This window comes from Schistocerca serialis, chromosome 4 (assembly GCF_023864345.2).
Source record: "Schistocerca serialis cubense isolate TAMUIC-IGC-003099 chromosome 4, iqSchSeri2.2, whole genome shotgun sequence".
Taxonomy (NCBI): Eukaryota; Metazoa; Arthropoda; class Insecta; order Orthoptera; family Acrididae; genus Schistocerca; species Schistocerca serialis.
The window spans coordinates 858,291,518-858,312,425 of NC_064641.1; the positions used below are offsets into that span (position 1 = coordinate 858,291,518).

Here is a 20,908-nt window from a genome sequence, read left to right on the forward strand (position 1 = left end):
TTGATTTTAGTTTTCTTCATTCCTTTGTACTTTAGTTTAATATCGCCATCTTTTAAAAAATGAAAGTCCCTGTTGGTTATTATTTCATTAAACCAAACAGGCAAAGTAACTTTAAATTTCTTATCGAGCTCAAAACAAATTTTCTTCCCATACCCGGTTTTTAAACATTCACAATCACTAACATAATACAATTCATTTACTTCTAGCTCACTAATCTTCTTAAGCAAATTAGAATTGCTTAAATTATTTGGCCTCTTCAATAGAGTATTCATTTACATACAACAAAGTTTTAATTATCTTTTTAATTTTTTAATCTTATAAATATGACTAATGTATGGGATGAATTTAAATTTGACATTTTTGTTGATATAAATAATAAACCATATGAGAGACAAGTTGAATGTAAGATTTGTAACAAATATTTTAAACCATCTTTAACAATAGAACATTTGAAAAGACAGACCCATGATTTAAAAATAAGTGGTATAGGAATATGGAAGGAAGCAGAAAACTCAGAATCTCTCTTTTTTATGGATGTAAAAATAATAGCAAATCATAATTCACCTATAAATAATTTACCAAAAAAATTATATTAAAAACTACTCATTATTTTTAAAAGTTTCTCACTCTATAAAAAAAAAGTTAGATAACAGGGAATACAACAAATGGCAACGAACTAATTTATTCTATTTGTATCAGGAATGTTACAAAAATTTTTTCTTTACATTAAAAGATATAGAAAATTTGCTATAGCATAAATAATTTTCAATAATTATAACAATATATAATAACAAAAATATGATAGTGGTCAATCACCAACTACTACTTTATCTTTATTTACCCGATTGTTGTATGAATTATCAATGGCCAACCATTTAACATAAACTTTAAGTCCTTTCTTTCTCAAAACTTTTTCAACTATGTACATATCTGGATATTTTGTTTTCTGTAGCTCTTGCTCATAAAAATCTATATTGGTATCTTTCAATCTGTATGTGACTGGATTAGAATGAATAACATCTTGAATTTCAAACATTTCTGTTGACTATTGGCAGAATATCCTTTCTCAAAAAGTCCTTTAAGTTTCCTAATTCTAACTTAACTCCTTTTTTTAAATTTTGGAGATGCTAGATCCAACTCCCAGACAGGCCTAAAATTTTTCTCATTAATGTATATTGGTTTCAATTTTATAGTATTGTGTTATTGTATTCATCAACTAAATTTTAACCAAGTCAACCCACTTATAATTCCCTTGAAGAGCAAATCTCTTCCACATCTTTTCTTTCAGTGTTCTGTTAAATCTTTCAACAGCAGATGCTTTTAACTCAGTAAAAGTTGAATAATGATTAATGTTGTATTTTTTCATTAATTCTTTAAAGTCTTTATTATAGAATTCTTTTCCATTATCTGTTTGAAATTTTTTGGCTCACATCCATCACTAAATGTTTCATCAAATGCACAACAACATTCTTACCTGTCTTATCTTTAACTGGGATAGTCCAAGCAAATTTAAAAAAGGCGCCAATAACATTTAATAAATATTTATAACCTCCATTTATCTTCGAAATTCCTTTCAACTTTCCAGAATCTATTTCTACTAGATCTGCTTGCCATAGATTATCAATGCAAAGGGAAACAACATTTCTTCTTTTTAAATGTTTTCTCATTGGCTTATGTAATTCATTTATAATTTGATTGCAAATATTGTTTAGACCTTCACCGACTGCTGAACTAGACACTGATGCAGTCTGAAGACTGCTTTGGCAGCTGCCAGTCTAAAGACTGTTTTGGCAGTCACCTACAAATTTTTTTAATGAATTTACTTTTCTTCTTTTTACAAATTGTACAAAGACATTCAATTCTTTATCTTCCGCTTTTAGTGATAACTCTCTGAGGTAAATTTTTTTATGCTTCAAACAGTAGGTGTGTTTGTCCATTTACATGGATAAAAAATACATAAAGATTAAATTAATCTAACGACCTCAAAACATCTTGATCTTTGTCAACTTCCTTGTCTAAACCTTTATTAATTTGTGCATCTTATGACTTCAGTTTAATTTGTAGTGAATCTATTTTATCTAATATATGAAGGAGACTTGCTCCCATTTTAATTACTTCTTTATTATGATGTTTCTTTGTTTTAAATCTGAGAGAATCTTGTTGTGTACATTTTTTGTAACAAGATTTTTTAATTCTTCTTTATTGACATAATTACCCAATTGTGTTAGAGTACTTGTGTATTCAGGTTTGTAACATATTCTTTTTCTAAATATTGTTTAGTAACAGCATCATAACCATTTATTGTTTTTTTATATCCACTATTCTTCTACCTTTAAAATCAATATAAATTGTAGTTGCTTTAAAAATGTTTTTAATTGTTTCCAAAATTGTGTGATTAAATTAGCAATTTTTGGATTTATTGATGATTGAAAATTTTTTATTTTTGACAGAAAATCTGCAAATTTTGGTTCTGATGACTGAAAATTCTTAATGATCTTCTTTCCAAAAATGTCCATTTAGTAAATCTAAAATACCACTAAACATATGATTTTGACATACCAATTCTAAAACAAACAAAAACAAATGACCACAAATAAATTCATCAAATTTTTGAACTCTCACTATTATAGTACAGATCATTTTTCCCAAATAGTTAATGAGCTGTTTGGGAATATTTTTACCATATGAATCAAAAACGAATTTTTCATACTTATTTTTATAGTAACAAATCCAGGACTGCCATGATGATCAGAAGTATCTAAATTTACTATTCCTGATTCTAAATTTTTCACTTCATTTGGCAATTCTTCCATCATAAAAACTAAATTTACTATATCAAAATTAGATAAATGATTGATAAATTTTTAAATCATTTTTGGATTTTTTGTTGTTTTTTTTAGTTGAATAGCAGCTTTCTTTTTTATGTCCAAATCAGACCTTTTTTTCTTCTAATTCTTTATCAGCTTTTTTCTTTTTTATGACTGCATTAGTGATTGCTGCAGATCCACCTGCAAGAGAACCAGTTGCTGCAAGATAAGGTAAAGCTGCTGATAGTAAAGGAAGAACGCCATCTTCATGTTTTGTTTCTTTCTTTTTTGTTTGCTATTCAAGAATTTTTTCACAACTGAAATAGTTAATCTAATAAGCAAATTTTCACCTGTTTTCTTTGTCTTTTGAGCATCTCTTAAAAATGGCTCAATTGTATTTAATTGTTAATTATTTAACCTATGATTTGGGCTTAGTTTTACTACTTGGAACCAAAGTATAATCAATCGAAAAACTTTTCATTTGTATACATTAAAAGCTTAGAAAACGATTAACTCCTCAACCATTGTCACGCCTAAGCCCATTCCTAATTTTCGTTTTCCACACATAATTCTGCAAACTGCCAAAAATGAGAAGACCAAAAATAATTTGAATCTCTCCAACAAGAACATAGAGATTAATATAAAGGTTGGAGATGGTTGGGTTCATCCTAACCATGCCCAATTATACATTAACTTCAGTATTATTGGAACTGATGGTACAGATTATCCAACTTATAATGGATAATCCAATAAAAAATTAATTGATAATTATGTAGCAAAACTGGTCAATGTTATCACCATAAAGAAAGGAAACTATATTTTGTCAAGAATAGAATTTCTATTTATTTCTTCATCAGCTCTTATTCGATTGACTTCGACTCTAGCCAATGAGCTAACCATGGAACGACCTTCTTAATAATGGAATGATAAAAAGTAAGGAAAATGAAGTGCTTTACCTATTAGAATTAGTTGTCAGATTTTTTAAAGATTATCAAGAAACACTGTGGGAAGGTGATTTAACAGTAATTTTTACATCCTTATAGAGTGTTGGAGATTCCAATCTTCATTGGGCAGATCGTAACCAAGCTGGAGTTAAAGATGTGACAACACTTCCAAAAGAGGGTAAAATTGTTGTAGAATCGATTGAAATTCGTGTACCTGTGGTTAAATTTGAACCAGAATATTCGCTTGAATTAAAAAAAGGTAGACTTATAAATCCGAAAATTCCCATATCTTTCTTTGAACCACAAACTGTAGAGATTGCTGGATGGGATGAAAAGAAAAATTTTGAGCTAGATATTACAAATTTCTATAACTCTGCAGAATTTGATATGCCTTATTCCATCTTCGTTGTTTTCCAGACTAAAAGGTAAAATAATCGGTTAGCTGACTCTTCCTTATTCGATCATGTTACATTACAGAATATCTATATTAAAAATGGAAGAAACGAAGTTATTCCTAAAGAAATGTGGAACTAGGTCCACCAAATAATTATCTAAAAGCATATGATGCTTTCCTAGATTTTAAGAGAACTACATAATTGAATTGTGATGTTAATTTGAGTCCATTCAATTATATTGAAAATTATCCTATCCATGTCGCAAATATGTCTAGGAGAATGAATGTTTTCACTATGCAGAAAACTACAGTAACATTAGTTGCCATTTTTAATGACAAAACTCCAAAAGACACAAATGCATATTTAGTAATGTCTGGTAAGAAAAACTTGACATACGATTCTCAATACAGAATTTTGGTTGAAAATTTACAATGTAATAATTTTTTCATTCTATATAAATGAATACTCTACTGAAGAAACTAAATAATGTAAGCAATTCTAATTTGCTTAAAAAGATCAGTGAGCTAGAAGTAAATGAATTGTATTACATTACTGATTGCGAACATTTAAAAATTACATATGGGAAGAAAATTTGTATTGAGCTTGAGAATAAAATTATTTAGCATGAGAGATTTAATAAAATAATTCCTAACTGGGACTTCCAATTTTTAAACTAAAATATAAAGGAATGAAGAGAACTAAAATAATGATAATGAATTTCATGACCTATAGTTCATCGTGTGATTCTGATTATTTTTATTTCTTATTTTTACAGGTGGGTTGGGTTTGCTCAGAAAATTATCCAGAAGTGCACCCAATGTACCCACTTATTACTGTAGCGAGTCAGTACCATTGGACCCTGTTTGGGCAGAATTTAGTTTTAGTTTTTAGCAATTCCCCTAAATCACTTCAGGTAAATGCCGGTATAGTTTCTTTGAAAGAACACAGCCAAAATCCTTCTCCATGCTCCCCTAATCTGATGAGACTGATGAGCTTGCTGATTGGTCCCCTCCCCCAAATCAACCAACCAATCTAAAGTTTGAACCACCCATTTCCCCCTCTGTGAAATTTGGTTAGTGTGGTAGGATACTGCCCCTACTCTCCTCGTCACATGAGGTTAACCCCATATCTGGGTAAAAGTTATGCAAATGAAATTTGCTATTTGTTTTAAACACTGATTAAAACACTATAATGAAGCCAAGTTTTATTTAAAATGTGTGCAGATGAACAATAGTAAAACCTACAGACTGCAGGGATGCATTCCTGACTGGAAATGGAGGAAAAAAGGTCCTATGAACATGTGTCTGGAAATGCATTGTTGCCACAATAGATGGCACTGACGACTGACAAAGTTGCTTTGACCATGTGTTGCAGGCAGTGTTGAAAGTGGCTAATTAGATTTCGTTTTATGCTAATGTATAGTTATATTTACTGGTATTTTGGCTGTGTGGGAATGTGACGTTAAACTCATGATTAGAGAAACAGTTAAGCTCATATTTTAGTTTGTAAGTAATCAAGTAATTCTTGAAAAGTGATCAGCAATACAAAAGTTAGACAGAGATGCAACATTAGGCTGTGTACTGCAACTGTCATGGCGAGAGTACAGTCTGCTCTGTTAAATTTAAGAAAACTGTCCTGTTAGCTATAGTGCAAGCAATCTGATTGCGAGAAAAATAACTACAAAAAATGCCCTGCCTGAAATGTATGTCACTGTTGAAATGTTAACTGTTTGATCGAAAATTAAAAATTGCATAACCGTTGGCGCAATCAACAAATACTGTGCTGCTGCTATCTTTAAACAACTGCGACTGATGCTGCTATGCTAGCTAAAAAATAAAAATTCAAACCACTAGCAACACAATATGCAATATGTGCTTTAAACTATAGAGACATTCACAAAACATCTTTTCTAATAAATCTCATTACTGCAATGATCATTGTCAATGAAAGTTCTGTTACCAAAAACCCAGGAAAACCAAAATTATATATTTGAAAATTGAAATAAATGCTGATTGGTTGAAAAACATTAATGTAGCTGTATTAATAAATCTTTACATCACTAAGACAAAATATTTTAACACTTGAAATATTAAAAATTCACTTTACATTAGTAGTAGAAATATTTGTGCAAATTCTCTTTACTTTGGTACAAAAATGTATGCTATCATCTTTGAAGAAGAATCAATAAGTCACATATTTTACATAATCATAATAAATCTCCAGTTCTGAAACACTGACCAAATTAATTAGTATGCTTAGTATGCTTGGATGTCTTGGCGAATGTGCTATTACAGTACCTTTTGAAGCCTTCTGAATGAATTTACAAAATATCTCTACATAAATGAAAAATAATACAAGAAAATAATTGCCGGCACACAGAACGGCCGAAACACATCTTACTCCATCAGAAGATACAACTCGACTCCTTCTTTCTCTCTCTCTCCAAGACTGCACTCCACTCACAAGCAAAGGTACTACTGACAGCCTGTCGCAGTGCAATCTCTTTGGCAGAGATGTTGCCCGCTATTACTCATATGCTACTGAAGTTATACTTTTCATCCAAAATACTACCAAAATTACAATCTTCTGTATGAAACAAAATCCTCTCTTGACGCAGCGTTCTGCAAGCAGCAGAATGAGTCGTTATTCATGTCGGGAACAAGTCGAGATAGTGTTTCTGTATGGCCAAGCAGATGGAAAAGGTTGATAGGCAGCACGGTCTTCCACATCTGGTGTACCCACCATTCGCCGCCTCCCTGCACGTCCGTCTGCACGGAAGGACCCTTTGATCACATAAACACCCAAAAAGGGCTTGAAATTTTTGTGATATGGCTGGCGTCTGTGAGGGTATTTGTCTTGGTATAGCCGTGCTGCCTCTGCTTGGCCGTCCAGTAACACCATCTCGGCTTGTTGCCGACATGTATACGGAACGAGTCTCTTGCTTTCAGTACGCTGCGTCAAAGACACGGCCTGGAACACAGTAGGAACACACGGCACGTGGTCAGAGGAAGTGTCATTCGTCAGAGCCATCTACCGTGGCAACGATGCATTTCCAAGCACATGTTCTTACGACCCTCCATTTCCACTCAGAAATCCGTCCCTGCAGTTTGTCAGTGTTACTGAAGTTCGCCCTGTGCTAAAGAGAGTTTTTAACGCGTGATTAAAAGCACTTTGTGTTGAACATACCATTCCTGAGCAGTGTTCTGAGGTCGGACAGAAAGACAGACAAAAATGCACGAAAATGGTATTAACTGTTTTGACGGATCTCTAAAACAATACACATTCAGTGTCACGGAACGTTTACTTACTATGCGTATGAAAGATAAAATTGTTTAGATCTTACTTTGAACCGTATGATTACGTAGATTTCTAGTCTCTTCAGTTATACACTGAAGCGCCATAGAAACTGGAACAGGCATGCGTACTCAAATACAGAGAGATGTGAACAGACAGAATACTTCGCTGCGGTCGGCAACGCCTATATAAGGCAACAGCTGAGTAGCCTAGTTGTTAGATTGGTTACTGCTGCTACTATGGCAGGTTATCAAGGTTTAAGATAGTCTGACAGTGGCATTGAAGTCGGCGCACGACCGATGGGACACAGTATATCTACGCTAGCGACGAAGTGGGGATTTTCCCGTAGGACCATTTCACGATAGTACCGTGAATATCAGGCACCCGGTAAAACATGAAATCTCCGACATCGCTGCGGCCGGAAAAAAGATCCTTTAAGAACGGGACCAATGACGACTGAAGAGAATCGTTCAACGTGACAGAAGTGCAACCCTTCAGCAAATTGCTGCGGATTTCAATATTGGGCCATCAACAAGTGTCAGCGTGCGAACCATTCAACGAAACATCATCGATATGGGCACTCGTGTACCCTTGATGACACCACGACACAAAGCTTTACGCCTCGCCTGGGCTCGTCAATCTCGACATTGGAATGTTGATGACTGGAAACATGTTGCCTGGTCGGACAAAACCTAGTTTCAAATTGTATCGAGCGGATGGACGTGTACGAGTATGGAGACAACCTCGTGAATCCATTGACCCTGCATGTCAGCAGGGGAATGTTCAAGCTGGTGTGGTGGAGGCTCTGTAATGGTGTGCGGCGTGTGCATTTGGAGTGATATGGAACCTCTGATACGTCTAGATACGACTCTGATAGGCGACACGTACGTAAGCATCCTGTGTGATCACCCGCATCCATCCATGCCCAGTGATGTGCATTCCGATGGGCAATTCCAGCAGGACAGTGCGACACACCACACGTCCAGAATTGCTACAGAGTGGCTCCAGGAACACTCTTCTGAGTTTAAATACTTCTTACTGGCCACTAAATTTTCCAGTCATAAACTTTATTGAACACATCTGGGACGCCTTGCAACGTGCTGTTCAGAAAAGATCTACACCCTCTTAAACTCTTGCGGATTTATGGACAGCCCTGCAGGTTTCAAGCTGTCAGTTCACTCCAGCACTGCTTCAGATATCAGTCAAGTCCATGCTACGTTGCGCTGCGGCATTTCTGCGTGCTCTGGGAGGGGCGGCGGGGGGGCGGGGGACACTAACTACACGTTGTCAGGCAGATGTACCAGTTTCTTTGGCTCTTCAGTGTATGATCACTAAGAGAGCTTTTTTAATTCATTGGCATTTGAGACGTGCCCAAACAGCCATCTCAATAGTTTATTGTCAATTATGACAACACGAATGTAAGGAAAGCACAACACCCGCCCTCCGAGCGGAGGAACTCTCTGACCCAGTCGGAAATCGAACTCCGGCCCCACTAAGAGAATTCTTGTTGCTGAACTTCAGCTTAGCTTCTTTTCTGAAACGATTAACTTCTTGCTCGTATTTGTATTTTAACTTGTCGCCATGCCGCTTATACACAGTGCAAAGCTTTTATTACGAGGGTTGGATCTTTAATAGTGGCAACTATTTATTTACAGCTCGTACAAAATAGATACGTGTTTCAAAGTTTTACCGACCTTCACAGTAGTCATCAGCATTGTGTATAACCCGTTACCGGTGATGTGGAAGCCGAAGGATACTCTTAGCAGTGCCAGTTGTGTTGACAGTTCGAGCGGCGCTGTCTATTGCCCGACGAATTTGCAGCAGTTCTCAAGCGAATGCCGTGAAGTGTTACCTTCAATTTAGAAATCGAGTTGAACTCACGAGGGCTTAAGTCAGGGGAGTGCAGTAGGTGGTATAGCACTTAGCAGCGCCACCAGTGAACCAAATCATAACAGCTTGCACTGTACGTGCTTGAGAACTGTCCTGCAAAATGATGGTCAGGTCCTGCAGAAAGTGTCATCGCTTCTGTCTCTATGCTGTTTATTTTTGGAACGCAACCCACGACCAGTGGTGAGTAAAAGTGACATCTGACCATATCTTCTGGGTGCTTCACTTTTTTGTCAGACAGTGTACAACTTGTTATCGGACCGACTGAACACATGTTACAACAGTTGGAGCCGATATCGAGGATTAGACATCGAACCGACTGCACACATGTACCATTACTGGAGCAGATATCGGGTGCTGACATTAGCAGACTGTGCACATATTTCGCTTACCAGACCATGTCAGGGGACTGGCATCGAGCTGACTGTATACCCGCGGATGACTATTGAACCAGATGTTGTGGGGGAGGTGGTGGGGTGGCATTGGACCAGCTGTACACATATTATGACTATTACCCAACACATTGCTCCACCTGTACACATATATAGTTATCAGATGCTATATCTGAAGGTTAACTTGAGGCCACCAGTACACACATTGCAACCACTGGGCTAGACTCTTGGGTAGCTTACAATGAATCGTGTTATGACCTGACGAAACTACAATTGTCCGGTCGTAGCTGTAGGAGATGTTGGAATCGAATTACACTACTGGCCATTAAAACTGCTACACCACGAAGATGACGTGCTACAGACGCGAAATTTAACCGACAGGAAGAACATGCTGTGATACGTAAATGATTACCTTTTCAGAGCACTCGCACAAGATTAGGGCCGGTGGCGACACCTACAACGTGCTGACACGAGAAAAGTTTCCAACCGCTTTCTCATACACAAACAGCAGTTGACCGGCGTTGCCTGGTGAAACGTTGTTGTGATGCCTCGTGTAAGGAGGAGAAATGCGTACCATCACGTTTCCGACTTTGATAAAGTTCGGATTGTAGCCTATCGCGATTGCTGTTTATCGTATCGTGACATTGCTGCGAGCGTTGGTTGAGATCCAATGATTGTTAGCAGAATATGGAATCGGTGGGTTCAGGAGGGTAATACGGAACGCCGTGCTGGATCCCCACGGCCTCGTATCACTAGCAGTCGAGATGACAGGCATCTTATCCGCATGGCTGTAACGGATCGTGCAGCCACGTCTCGATCCCTGAGTCAAAAAATGGAGACGTTTGCAAGACAACAACCATCTGCACGAACACTTCGACGACGTTTGCAGCAGCATGGACTATCAGCTCGGAGACCACGGCTGCGGTTACCCTTGACGCTGCATCACAGACTGGAGCGCCTGCGATGGTGTACTCGACGACGAACCTGGGTGCACGAATGGCAAAACGTCATTTTTTTCGGATGAATCCAGGTTCTGTTTACAGCATCATGATGGCCGCATCTGTGTTTGGCGACATCGCGGTGAACGCACATTGGAAGCGTGTATTCGTTATCGCCATACTGGCGTATCACCCGGCGTGATGGTATGGGGTGCCTTTGGTTACACGTCTCGGTCACCTCTTGTTCGTATTGACGGCACTTTGAACAGTGGACGTTACATTTCAGATGTGTTACGACCCGTTGCTCTACCCCTCATCCGATACATGCGAAACCCTACATTGCAGCAGGATAATGCACGACCGCATGTTACAGGTCCTGTACGAGCCTTTCTGGATACAGAGAATGTTGGACTGCTGCCCTGGCCAGCACATTCTCCATATCTATCACCAATTGAAAATGTCTGGTCAATGGTGGCTGAGCACCTGGCTCGTCACACTCTTGATGAACTGTGGTATCGTGTTGAAGCTGCATGGGCAGCTGTACGTGTACACGCCATCCAAGCTTTGTTTGACTCAATGCCCAGGCGTATCAAGGCCGTTATTACGGCCAGAGGTGGTTGTTCTGGGTACTGATTTCTCAGGATCTATGTACCCAAATTGCATGAAAATGTAATCATATGTCAGTTGTAGTATAATATATTTGTCCAATGAATACCCGTTTATAATCTGCATTTCTTCTTGGTGTAGCAATTTTAATGGCCAGTAGTGTACAACATATGTAATACCAGTTCACTTTATTCTAAGAATGATAAAAAGATTTACTTAACTTTATAGTGAATCGCCACACTGATGTGCCGAACATTTGCAACTGTCTCTGAATGTTAAAGCGTCACTTGATGCACACGTTTATTGAACTCTTCCTCTGAAGGACAAAGCTCCCAGTGTTGAATAGTACAGTTCCAGCTAAGGCATAAACAACACATGAGCCCTAACTAGTGGATATTGTCTTCTTCCTCTGCTCAGCTGCATACCAACCTCCGCGCAGTGACGCTGCGAACCTCAGAGCGAGGGAGTGGCTCAGCCAGCGCCTCCCACTCGTTAGTGCGGATTGCACGGACACATCGCTAACTTCTGTTTAATCGATGCGAGCTGTCGACTTTGCTATTGCACCGCGATCTTTGGCCGATACCCATGCATAAACTGAAGCAGGTTGCAATCAATTGGAGATTTTGTTGTTCACTGTTGCTCTATCGATGATGTTACAATATCCACTTCTGTGGTACTTGCCATCGCTCTGAAACAGTCACCATCTGATTAGTACTTTCATTTCTTTCCGCTCATCAGCATGATGTCACCTGCGAACGGAAGATTCTTCCCGTCGAGTAGGTAAGTTCTTCTTCGATGTTCAGTGGCGTTTAGTATTGATACAGCATGAATTTTCGACAACGAGTCTTGTTGCTGATAGCTCCTCACGTGACTTTGGACGAATCATCAGCACTCACCTAAAGAAAGCTGCAAGCTTTACTGCCAAAAATTCTTTCAGTATCAATACTAAACCCCATTTAACACGACACAACAATTTAAAACGATCTTATAGTTCTTGGACAAATATTCCGTGCAAACACGCTTAGGAGTGAGATAATGTCACGTCATGATTTTCGAAAGCTTATACGAGTTTTAAGCTGAGGATACCGTCTGCGTAGGATTTCCTTGCGTCCAAAAAATCCCAGACGTTCAAAAATGGTTCAAATGGCTCTGAGCACTATGCGACTTAACTTCTGAGGTCATCAGTCGCCTAGAACTTAGAACTTATTAAACCTAACTAACCTAAGGACATCACACACATCCATGCCCGAGGCAGGATTCGAACCTGCGACCGTAGCGGTCGCCCGGCTCCAGACTGTAGCGCCCAGAACCGCACGGCCACTCCGGCCGGCTAATCCCAGACGTGCTTTATATTTTAACCTGCAGTCGAACACCAAAGGCGAACTTGAGAATTAGCATAAATACGCTACATTGCGTGTAATTTTAGTTTGAATGTGTATATTATCATTAACTGTTACTCTCCAGTCACACTGTAGAAACATCTGGGCATATCGTTGCAAAGCGATATGAAATTGAACGACCGTGTGAGGATATAACTACTTTTTATCCACAACGGTAAATGTTTGCTCTGAAACATTACATTACAATACTTTAAAATTAAACCTCAGTTATAACAGTAATCCACTGAAAATAACGCTATACCACATGACTAGATTTCTCTATCGTCTGCAAAAATACGAAACTGGCTATCTCACTGTTTCAGTGCACACTCCTCTAAATACTATTCAGATAGGTTCCTTTTTTTTATGAAGCTTTCATGCGTTGCTTTTCCTGTATATCAGATCCGATAATATTACTATAGATTTCATTTTCCCATATATAGAGAGAGTTTTAGACCTCATTTCGAGTTCCTCTGCTGTGATACGTAAGTTTTACCTGATCCAATGGACTCTTGAACTCTTTCCAGCATTTAGTTAGGGCAATAACTGAACTCTTATTACCAGATGGATCCACATCAAAGACAGTGAAACGAAAATAGAATGGAAAACATCTACGAAAGGGTATGAATGCACGCATGACATGAATGTGTACGAAAGTGTGTGTATGCGGGCACGGCTTGAATGTGGTAAAGCGTGTCGCAGGGTGCTATAGGCGGGAAGCATTATTTAGAAATGCCAACACACGCTGGTCAAGAGAGAAACTATGTAGTGTCGGGTTGACCCATTTGGCGGGAGTCAATACATCGGACCCCAATATCAGGTCGGAGAAATTGTACTGCCTGAAGGGGTCTGTACCGTGATTCTTCCCTTCCACGTGAGTCGACCATTGCCACTGCTGAAGCTGTCGTCAGGAAGGAAGCGAAAGCTATCAGGCAAAGCAGTGGTATCCATTGTGTCTGCTGAGTGTTCAGGAACACGTCACACCAACTGTACTCAGCAACGTGACACCCAACTGCAACTGCAGCACTCTTTCTGGCAGTTGTCGGCTACATCTGGCGTGTTTATCACGCAGATTTTGCTTAAAAAATGGACGTATGTGAAATTGCTGCATTAAGTTTAGTAAACGTTTTCAGATATGTGCATGTGAAATCTGGAAGAATATTGTGAAGGTGGCAAGCTTTCGTAGAAGATTTTACGATTCTTTAAGCATACTCCACTTCTCCATCATTAAATTTCTGTGTTAGCATATAGGAAAAAAGCAACTAAAATGTTTCGAAGATTTGTGAGAACTTAAAATTTGGTGTGTGTGCACGTATCGAACACAGGCCCCATTTTGGGAAAGAATTGTACTACCCAGTATGTTTGCACATGAAACAAAAGTTATCGAGATTTGTGTTTCTACATGTTTTGAGAGGAACCCACATGCCATGCTCATACTGTGGCATCAAGCAGTCAGGCCTGCAAGATGAGTGGTCTGCCAAGCGAGTGGATTCATTCTTATTTATCGAGTAACATGAACTCTCGTACTCACAATTAAGTCACTAATTAACCTCCTGTTTGAATAATACGCAACGGAAACGCACTTCTGACTATCAGTAATTTACAGAACACTGACTGTTCACCACGCACTGGCAAACCACATTTTCTTTTTTCTTTTATTTAACGGCTTTTATCAACACGTGGCCACCGCACTGAATATGGATGGCGCACACATTATAAATTCGGGACATCATGACAACATACAATTCGAAGGAAAAGTCCACCAATCTTTTTCTATTCACTATCTTATTTATTCCGATAAATTCTATAACCTAAACACACAAATTCTATAACCTACAACAATAACACATCAGAAATTCCGCCCAGTGGGCATGGCTTTACATTGGTGATTCTCTACCTTATGGTCTCGTAATTATTTAACGCTACAGTGCACTTTCTGGATAGGATAGTGGATCTTTTTGGTATATCTCACACTTCGACTCTCACAACTATCATCACGAAACTCTCCTCCAAACCGAGCAGTACAAAAGGAACACGCATAACCCACTACCTCTGCAACTACCTAGCTACTCTCCCATGCAAACCACACATACCCAAATTACATGACATACACCACACTACAACATGGAATACAATACAATAAATAGTCACAACACTATCACTTTCAGCTTTCCCACTTCAATTAGTATTTATCCCTGTTTCACACGACACTGCCCCACTTTGTAATTCTACTTTCCTACTATGAACTCTGGAGATATATGCGCATCTTCCTGTGCAATGCAAGCCAAATGGCGTTGCTGGATAGACGGCCGACTCACCTTGCTTCTCTCTCAGAGTTCGAATCTAGCGTCACACGGAATCATATCACGCAAAGTAATATTAAGAACATATCCATCACACACGCGAGTCCTCAACTGATACGATGGACGAGTACTTCTCTTTATCCTTTGTCTCATACACAGATTGAGACTCACACAGTACTCACCACGTGGAAGTACTCGTCTCTAATTTCAAGTCCTGCACACGCCATTTCTTAAATATTCCAACTTATGGTACACACGCTATTTCTTAAATATTTCAACTTATTGTACACACGCTAGTAATTCAGCTTAACTTAAGCACACGGAAGTATTTCAACTTATTGCTACACGTGGTTTCATTGTGACCTTTGGTCACTTACGAAGATTACTACGATCCCATTAATATTACCTGCCTGACATTTAATTCTCCCCACAATAGTTCCTGAAATAGAGAAATTATTATTTCAAACTACTCTTAAACATTCCACATGCATACCATGTCTCCACTCTTTTGTCTTTACGGAGCACACCTAAGACAGCACAAGGTCCAGCGGCAGAGTGCTGAAACATGGCCGTTCTTCAGGTCCTCTCGCACCTCTGCTCAAGTGGGAGAGCACCTTGCTACCTTATTGGTCAGCCACATTTCAGGCGCTCAAAGCTCAGGTAAATTTCATCTCTTTGGTCCCACCAAAGGTAGCCAAAGGATCGTCTCAAAGATGATCATATATTCACATTCACTATCTGCAGTTAGCAGACGACCATACATTCATTCATTTCACAGATCTCACCAAACTGGATGTAGGGATTTATTTTGTGGGAGTGCACATGTGATCAATTAAATAAATAAACTGTCATTCTTTCCCACACTGGTATCCGGCTTCGGTGTATTAATTGAAATTGAGTTATTTTACAAAAAAATGTGTTGTTCTGACAAAAATAATGAAGTATGTTGTACCTATTTTCCATGTCGGGCGGTACTGTACCCTTTCAGTTTCTCTCTTTACGTTTCATGTTAGCCTCAAACAAAGTTTTCATTCCTACATAATCACTGGAAATGCACACAGACTTTGGTTAAGTGAAACAGTTTGAGGTGCCATGTTCCTCTCCTATACCCGTGTATTTAGCTGAATACTAACAATTTTAACTACCGACATACCATTTCCAAACTTTTCTTTCTAGCTCATCGTACTAAAAACGATGTTTTTGATATATCTTCAAGGTGCCGATAGTTTCATCTGCATCTACATGACCATTCCGCAGTTCACACTTAAGTGATGGGAGCGGGGTTCATAGAACCACTTTGAGCGTATTTCTAGACCGTTCCACTCTCAAATAGCTGGTGGTACAAATGTAGACATAAAGCTAACCGCAATTATTTATCACAATAATCATTTCTGCCTATGCAGACGAGAGTCAACAAAATATTTTGGCATTCGAACGAGAAAATTTGTGAGTGAAATTTCGTGAAAATATCTCGTCGCAACGAAAAACGCCTGCGTTTTAATGACTGCCACCCCAATACGCTAATTATATCGGTGACACTCTCCACTATTGCGCCAAAGACAAAAAGAGCTGCCCTTGTTCCGGCATCTAGTGCGATCAATCAACACTCCGTCTTTCATAGTTGAAAGCTGGTGACCCATCACAGAATTCTCTCAACAGTCGATCTCCACATTTCACAGTTTCCTGCATATTTAAGTAGCTGACCCAATCTTAGGCGTACCTTCTTCTTTATCTGGTCTATCAGTTTCGGTGGTCTTCCCTGCAGTATTTTCGCTTCGACTTTCTCTTGGTTGATCATCTTTTCCTAGTTATCCTCCTGTCGTCGATGTCAAAGGAACTGCAGAATTCACTGGAAACAAATACTGGGCAACTTCTTCTCCACCATGAGTTCTTCACGTCTTAAAAGCATCAATTATTTTGTGGTCCCCTTCAGTTATTCTCTATGCTTCAGCGCTATACAGGAAAACTGGGAACATCAGAGATTTCCGAATTCTGAATTTAGTGTGTGTGGTTAGGGCTCATTCTTTCCAAATCACTGTCAGCTTCGGTGTAGCATCCCTAGCCAAAACAATTCTACCTCGTATTTCCGGTGTAGAGCCAAGCTTATTCTAAATCACTGTGCCCAGATAGACAAAGTGATAATCTTCTTCATATTCTTATAGTACATCAGTAGCTGTTAGTGACAGTTCTGTTAATTATCATGGATTGGTCTTTTTCCTGTTAATGTACTTTTCTCTCTTCCTCTCTTACTTCTGTCCAGTAGTTCCTTCATTCCCACATGTGATTTTGTGCGAAGTGTGGTGTTATCAGAAAATCTTGAATTACTGATTTCTCGTCCACCAATTCTGATCCCACCAGGCCAGCCATCAAGACTTTTTTCTCGTGACATATTCTCCATAGATGTTAAGTAGAACCGCCGATAGAATACACCCCCGCCTAACTCCTATACACGGTTCCAAAAGGATTTGAAATAGTTGTATGTAGTCTGATTATTGCCTTACTATCTGTCTAGAGATTTCTGATCAGGGCAAGAAGATGATTAGGAACGCCCATTCTGCTAGCACACTCCGCAGTTATTTCCACCGAACACAGTCCAGTGCCTTGCAGTAGTCCCAGAAAGAAGCGAAGGACTGATCGGGTATTGAGTTCCCTATACTTTTCACTTAGCTGTCTGACGTTGAGAATCTACTCTCGTGTTTCTTTAATCTGCACAAACCTAGCTTTCTCTGGTGGAATGTATTCATCGAAGTAGGTTCTCAGGCGTTCATGGGCTACATTTACATGAATCTTGCTGGCATGTGAAACTAATGATGTGGTTCTGTAGTTCTCACGAAGCTGTGTGTTTACTTTCTTGTGAAACGGAATCTTTGTCGACATGGTCCAGTCCTCTATCCTTGTTGGATTATTCCATATGTTGTTTCATATTTCAAGCATGATTATCAAACCAAAATCTCCAGATACTTTGATCATATCAGGAAAAATAAAGTCAAGCACAAGTGCTTTGTTATTTTTCAGTTTAGCTATAGCTTTTCGGAATTATTCCTTCCAGATCAGCTTAATTTTCCACTAGAATGTTTGCACAATCAATTTTTCCATTTTTATCCCTGTACAACTTGATGCAGTATGTACTCCACCGATGAGCAGCTGGTTCTATGTTGGTTAGAGGTGTGCTACCTTCATTTCCTACTATCCATGTTCTTGGTTTGAGGGATCTTGTTCGTTTCTTTATCTAAGCGAACATACACCTGGTCTCATTGCAGTCGCGGAATTTCTCACTTATCTCACATGTTTCATTGATGTAATTATTTTTGTGTCTTCATCAGTTTGTCTGTTGACGCGGTACAGCTGAGTTCCCTGTAAACCCCTCATCTTCAGAACTTTTCTGTCCTCAATAATTTCTATGGTTTCATTAGTAAACCAGTTATTTCTATTCTTCACTCTTTTGCTATACTTGACTATTTCCTCAGCTTCATTAATGTCTGCTACAACAAATTCCATTTCTCTGCAGATATATTATCTGACCGATTGGTCGAAAATGTTTCTTGGGCACGATTCCTAAAAATTTCAGTTTCAGCCCTTTGCTCTAATCTCCTTGTTTTGGAGGTTTCCCTTTACATTTCGACAGTGTCATTCTCAGTTCAAGACACAGAAGCTGATGCCCATTACAGACGGCATCAGGAAGAATCTTAATGTTTGACTCATGGTCTTCATCTTAAGACAAAGAATAGTCAGTAGAATTACGGTATGTTCCACCTGGTGAGGTCCAGGCGTAAATAAAGTCTTCGTGGATGGTATTTGAAGCAGATGCTGGTTAAAACAAACTTATTTTCCTGACAAAACTGAATCAGTGGATCTCCAAGTTCATTTCTTGCTAACAGACTTGTTCTGCCAACGGCCTTGCCGCAGTGGTAACACCGGTTCCCGTCAGATCACCGCAGTTAAGCGATGTCGGGCTGGGCTAGCACTTGGATGGGTGACCATCCGGTGTGCCGAGCTCTGTTGGCAAGCTAGGTGCACTCAGCCCTTGTGAGGCAAACTTTGGAGCTACTTGATCGGGAACTAGCGGCTCCGGTCTCGTAAACTGACACACGGCCTCATGTGCTTACCACATGCCCCTCCATATCCACATCCAATGACGCCTGTGGGCTGAGGATGACACGACGGCCGGTCGGTACCATTGGACTTTCATGGCCTGTTCAGGAGGAGTTTAGTTTCAGTTTAGTTTTAACAGACTTGTATTCAGTCACTGCTGCATTCCATCCCTTGCGTACTAATAAGATAACACCACTGGTGGAGTTTTCTGATCTACCAGAAAAATATACTATATTGCCATTAGCTGTTTTGAAGGACCAGCGCCTTTCCAGTTAGTCCCAGCTAATCCTAATATCCCAGTTGCAATTCGTTGGTATTCCCTTCCACAATCTGTAATTTTCCAATTTAGCACAAATCTTTTATATTCCAAGTCGCAATCTTGAGTATATCCCTTTGGATGTTCATAGTTTTGCTTGATGCTGTCCCATCCGCATCCGCCCCCCGCCCAGTCCAGTGACCAATGACTTCTTAAGCAGAGGGAGCAGGACTGATCATTCGGTGTTGAGCAGTATCCTTGCTATTTCCCTATAGTTCCTCCACGGAAGCATGTAACGCAACGTTATGGAATATCAAAATGGATTTGTGAGCAGGCTGAGGATATCGTGTCAAAAAGTGCTGAACGTAGATGGAGAATCATCAACAGGCACAGAAGTCAAATATTTTTATTGAAGGTATTTTAAATCAGTCTATGCAATAACAAGAGAACGTACTTTTTCTTAAAATACCTGCAACTGCGCAAAAATGAAGCCTTTATATATTTTTCTTTGTGCCCACTAAATTTATTAACTGAAATCTTTTTTCGTGCACGCTTGTATTTTGTTTAACATTTTTAACGTGTCTGTCCTGTGCAAGTCTCTTCATCTCTGCGTAACTAACGTAACCTGCCTCCATTTGGACCTGTTTACTATAGTCAAGCCTTGCTATGCCTCTACAGTATTTACCTCCCCCTCTCCCCCCTCTCCCCCCTCCCCAATAAGACTAAAAATAATTGTGACCGAGGGCTCATTTGTTTCAATTTTAATTTATAAACGGTCACTGAACCAAACAGCCAAGTTTAAAACTTCGTGAAGATTTTAAGTTTAGGCTAATTTTCACTATTTGCAGGAAGAATGGTATACCTTGAAAACCGTACAAGAGACGTACAGTGAGGTGACAAAAGTCTTGGGATAGTTGTATGCACATATACAGATAGCTGTAGTATCGGGTACTCAAGGTATAAAAAGGCAGTGCATTGGCGGTGCTGTCGTTTGTACTCTGGTGAGTCATGTGAAAAAGTTTCCGAGATGATTACTGTCGCACGGCAGGCATTAACAGACTCTGAACAGGGAACAGTATTTGGAACTGGACGCATGGGACATTCCGTTTCGGAAATCGAGATGCACAGTGTCAAGAGAGAATAGGACATTTCGGGTATTACTTCTCATCACGGATGTGGTGTCACCGCCAGACGCCACACTTGCTAGGTGGTAGCCTTTAAATCGGTCGCGGTCCGCTAGTATACGTCGGACCCGCGTGTCGCCACTGTCAGAGATTGCAGACCGAGCGCCGCCACCCGGCAGGTCTAGAGAGATTTCCTAGCACTCGGCCCAGTTGTACAGCCGACTTTGCTAGCGATGGTTCACTGACAAATTACGCTCTCATTTGCCGAGACGATAGTTAGCATAGCCTTCAGCTACGTCATTTGCTACGACCTAGCAAGGCGCCATTATCAATTGCTATTTATCTTGTGATGCATGTACCGTCAGACCGATTTTCACCAATTATGGATTAAAGTTAAGTATTCCAGAAGCTACGTACTTTTTTTACTAGTCTCACCTCATAGTGGCTTGGCTGTCTTGCCAAGTCACAACAACGAACGACGCAGTGGCCCA

At 39.3% G+C, this 20,908-nt stretch overlaps 1 pseudogene; it reads left to right on the forward strand.

Moving 5' to 3' along the window:
• Positions 1-18,832: 18,832 nt before the first annotated feature.
• Positions 18,833-18,950, forward strand: LOC126476023 (5S ribosomal RNA; annotated as a pseudogene).
• Positions 18,951-20,908: the final 1,958 nt, after the last annotated feature.